We start from the raw sequence: 5,000 nt of genomic DNA, 5'->3' as shown, positions 1-5,000 counted from the left end.
AGACCCTGGTGGTGACACCCCGTCCGAAAAACGGGACTTTGTCGTTTTCTGGGGTCGTCCCCTGGGATAACCGTAACCCCCTGGGATAACCAGCAAGATTTTCACAGCAGCCTACTCGCACGACAGAGGAGAGAACTTTTGAAATGCGACGGACCCCGAAGAGCCGTCCGCACCGCCCGGGGGGCAGGGCCCACTGATCTGACCGGGATCGAGCGCTCTGCCTTGGGGCACGGGGAGGACCCCGCGGGCCACCTCAGAGCCATACCATCCCGCCTGCACCCCTCCGCCTACCGACCGTCCCGGCCGCGAGCTCCAGAGCGCGGAGGAGAGGGAGAAACGGCCCAGGACAGGGCTCTCTGGCCGGCCGCCGAGGCCCCCGGGCCGCCCCGGGGCTCGCTCCGGTTCCGCCGCCCCGTCCGATATCTTGGACTCTGTCGTTTCTTGCTTTGAGTCCGAAGAACCGTCCGCGACGCCAAGGGCAGGGCCCACGGATCTGCCCGGCATCGAGCGTTCTCCCTCGGGCTCGAGGAGGACCCCGCGGGCCTCCTCAGAGCTCCGGTGGATGGCCTCTGCCCTACCATCCCGCCTGCACCCCTCCGCCTACCGACCGTCCCGGCCGCGAGCTCCAGAGCGCGGAGGAGAGGGAGAAACGGCCGAGGACAGGGCTCTCTGGCCGGCCGCCGAGGCCCCCGGGCCGCCCCGGGGCTCGCTCTGGTTCCGCCGCCCCGTCCGATATCTTGGACTTTGTCGTTTCTTGCTTTGAGTCCGAAGAGCCGTCCGCGACGCCAAGGGCAGGGCCCACGGATCTGCCCGGCATCGAGCGTTCTCCCACGGGCACGAGGAGGACCCCGCGGGCCTCCTCAGAGCTCCGGTGGATGGCCTCTGCCATACCATCCCGCCTGCACCCCTCCGCCTACCGACCGTCCCGGCCGCGAGCTCCAGAGCGGGGAGGAGAGGGAGAAACGGCCGAGGATAGGGCTCTCTGGCCGGCCACCGAGGCTCCCGGGCCGCCCCGGGGCTCATTCTGGCTCTGCCGCCCCGTCCGATATTTTGGACCTCACCTCTCCCTATATCCCGATGGCACCCCTCTGGCTACCAAACGTCCCAAAAAAAAAAAGTCAACGGAACCTCACCAAATTTGGCAGGATCGTAGGGGAGGCCGAGACGAGTCGAAAGACACACGGCTCGTGCCTCTGGGCCTTCGGGGCCCCGAGGTACGGGCCCCGGAAGTCGCCGAATTCGCGGCCGCGTAACTTCCGGTCGGGCCGTCCGATCCGCCCCAGACTTCACAGGCTTGTAGAGGAGGCCGAGACGAGTCCAACGAGCCCTGGCACGTCCCTCTAGGCCTTCGGGGGACCGAGATACGGACCCCGAAACATGCCCGATTTTTGCCCGCCTTAGGCGCTCCCATCTCGGCCGCCGCACCCGCCTCGGCCGCGCTCTGGTTCTCACTGCTCTGGAAGAGCCACCCCGTCCAAAAATCGAACCGAGCGACTCAGCCTCGCCAGATTTGGCAGGCACGTAGGGGAGGCCGAGACGAGTGCAAGGACACCTGGCTCGTCCCTCTGGGCCTCCGGGGCCCCGAGAAACTGGCCCCGGAAGTCGCCGTATTCGCGGCGGCGTAACTTCCGGCCGGGCCGTCCGATCCGCCCCAGATTTCACAGGCGTGTAGAGGAGGCCGAGACGAATCCAACGAGCCCTGGCACGTCCCTCTAGGCCTTCGGGGGACCGAGATACGGACCCCGAAACATGCCCGATTTTTGCCCGCCTTAGGCGCTCCCATCTCGGCCGCCGCACCCGCCTCGGCCGCGCTCTGGTTCTCACTGCTCTGGAGGTGCCACCCCGTCCAAAAAATCGAACCGAGCGACGCAGCCTCGCCAGACTTTGCAGGCTCGTAGGGGAGGCCGAGCCGAGTCCAAGGACACCTGGCTCGTCCCCCTGGGCCTCCGGGGCCCCGAGATACGGGCCCCGGAAATCGGCGCATTCGAGGCCTCGTAACTTCCGGCCGCGAACTCTGACCCGCCCCAGATTTCACAGGCTTGTAGAGGAGGCCCAGACGAATCCAACGAGCCCTGGCCCGACCCTCTAGGCCTTCGGGTGACCGAGATACGGGCCACAGAGTCTCAGCTTCAATTGCAGCCCCTGGGACGACCAGCCCCATTCACTTTCAACGGGACCCCTGGTATAACCACGCCTCATACAGGCTAGATGACCGTATGGAATTATATTACGTAACTTTCGCGCCCGCCGTCCCAGCCACCCCAGATTTCACAGGCTTGTAGAGGAGGCCGAGAGGAATCCAACGAACCCTGGCCCGTCCCTCTAGGCCTTCGGGGGACCGAGATACGGACCCCGATATGGGCCCGATTTTTGCCCGCCTTAGGCGCTCCCATCTCGGCCGCCGCACCCGCCTCGGCCGCGCTCTGGTTCTCACTGCTCTGGAGGTGCCACCCCGTCCAAAAAATCGAACCGAGCGACGCAGCCTCGCCAGATTTGGCAGGCACGTAGGGGAGGCCGAGACGAGTGCAAGGACACCTGGCTCGTCCCTCTGGGCCTCCGGGGCCCCGAGAAACTGGCCCCGGAAGTCGCCGTATTCGCGGCGGCGTAACTTCCGGCCGGGCCGTCCGATCCGCCCCAGATTTCACAGGCGTGTAGAGGAGGCCGAGACGAATCCAACGAGCCCTGGCACGTCCCTCTAGGCCTTCGGGGGACCGAGATACGGACCCCGAAACATGCCCGATTTTTGCCCGCCTTAGGCGCTCCCATCTCGGCCGCCGCACCCGCCTCGGCCGCGCTCTGGTTCTCACTGCTCTGGAGGTGCCACCCCGTCCAAAAAATCGAACCGAGCGACGCAGCCTCGCCAGACTTTGCAGACTCGTAGGGGAGGCCGAGACGAGTCCAAGGACACCTGGCTCGTCCCCCTGGGCCTCCGGGGCCCCGAAATACGGGCCCCGGAACTCGGCGCATTCGAGGCCTCGTAACTTCCGGCCGCGAACTCTGACCCGCCCCAGATTTCACAGGCTTGTAGAGGAGGCCCAGACGAATCCAACGAGCCCTGGCCCGACCCTCTAGGCCTTCGGGGGACCGAGATACGGACCACAGAGTCTCAGCTTCAATTGCAGCCCCTGGGACGACCAGCCCCATTCACTTTCAACGGGACCCCTGGTATAACCACGCCTCATACAGGCTAGATGACCGTATGGAATTTTGTTACGTAACTTCCGCGCCCGCCGTCCCAGCCACCCCAGATTTGACAGGCGTGTAGAGGAGGCCGAGAGGAATCCAACGAGCCCTGGCCCGTCCCTCTAGGCCTTCGGGGGACCGAGATACGGACCCCGAAACATGCCCGATTTTTGCCCGCCTTAGGCGCTCCCATCTCGGCCGCCGCACCCGCCTCGGCCGCGCTCTGGTTCTCACGGCTCTGGAGGTGCCACCCCGTCCAAAAAATCGAACCGAGCGACGCAGCCTCGCCAGACTTTGCAGGCACGTAGGGGAGGCCGAGGCGAGTCCAAGGACACCTGGCTCGTCCCTCTGGGCCTCCGGGGCCCCGAGAAACTGGCCCCGGAAGTCGCAGAATTCGCGGCCGCGTAACTTCCGGCCCGGCCGTCCGATCCGCCCCAGATTTCACAGGCTTGTAGAGGAGGCCCAGACGAATCCAACGAGCCCTGGCCCGACCCTCTAGGCCTTCGGGGGACCGAGATACGGGCCACAGAGTCTCAGCTTCAATTGCAGCCCCTGGGACGACCAGCCCCATTCACTTTCAACGGGACCCCTGGTATAACCACGCGTTAGTTCACTCATTCTTTAAGAGACAAAGAGTCTTGATTGTCATTGAGGTCATCCAATGGGATTTGGTCGGTAGGTCTTTTTTCCCTTAATTTTTCATCCATCTCTTTCTTTCTTTCTTTCTTTCTTCATTTCTTTCTTTCTTTTTTCTTTTTTTTTAATATAAGGAGATAGTAAGTAAATACACAGTGAGTGCCTGAGTGAATGCATGCATCCGCGAATGAGTGAATCAATACAGTGGGGCACGCATGGTAGTGCAACAACATTAACAGCACAAAGAACGGTGTACTGATGAGACTGGGGAAGTATTGCACGGATTGTGATAATAACAGCAGCAGTACAGCTATTTTCACACAGATCATGCGCGGCGGTTGCGTGATGTTATGGTGTTATATTACGTAACTTCCGCGCCCGCCGTCCGATCCGCCCCAGATTTTACAGGCCCGTCGAGGGGGTCGAGAGGAGTCCAACGAGCCCCGGCCCATCCCTCTGGGCCCTCGGGACCCCTCTGGCTACCGACCCTTCCTCACCTCCGCTCTCTGGAGCTCGCCTCCGGATTCGGAGCGCGACAGCTCAAGAACCGCCTGGCCGAGGCGCGCCGAACTCGGCAGGCTTCCTCGGGAGCGCCCCCCTGACCGAACGAGACCAAGGCCGAGCCTCTGGGACCGCGGGACCCGGAGAAGCGGTCCCCGAGGGGCCGCGGACTCCGAGGAGCGTGGCACGCGAACCGCGAGGCAGACCCGCGCCAAACTCGGTAGGCACCTCCGTGGCGACTGTCCGGAGCCCCAGGCACCGGCCTCGAACCTCTGACTCCCCGGAGCCCCGAGAAACGGGGGCCCGAATCCGACCGCCGGAAGCGTCAACTTCGCGGCCTCGTAACTTCCGGCCGCGCCGTCCGAGCCGCCCCATTTTTATACAGTCTCGTAGAGGGGATCCAGACGAGTCCAGAGAGCCCTGGCTCGTCTCTCTAGGCCTTCGGGAACCCGAGATACGGACCCCGAAAGTCGGCGCAAAAGCGGCCGGCCAAGGCGCCCGGAGCCCGGCCGGTTTTGCCGCCTCTCCCGCGCCCCGGTTCTCGTGGGCTCCGCGCGGCACTTCCGAGAGCCGTAGCTCGCGAACCGCCGGTCCGATTCGCGCGAAATTTCGCAGGCAGCTCCACGGCCAAGGCCTGCGTCGAACCGCACCGGCCCCGACCCTCTAGGACCACGGGGCCC

This window comes from Hemibagrus wyckioides, linkage group LG14 (assembly GCF_019097595.1).
Source record: "Hemibagrus wyckioides isolate EC202008001 linkage group LG14, SWU_Hwy_1.0, whole genome shotgun sequence".
NCBI classification, from domain to species: Eukaryota; Metazoa; Chordata; class Actinopteri; order Siluriformes; family Bagridae; genus Hemibagrus; species Hemibagrus wyckioides.
Note: the sequence above shows the minus strand (reverse complement) of the source record.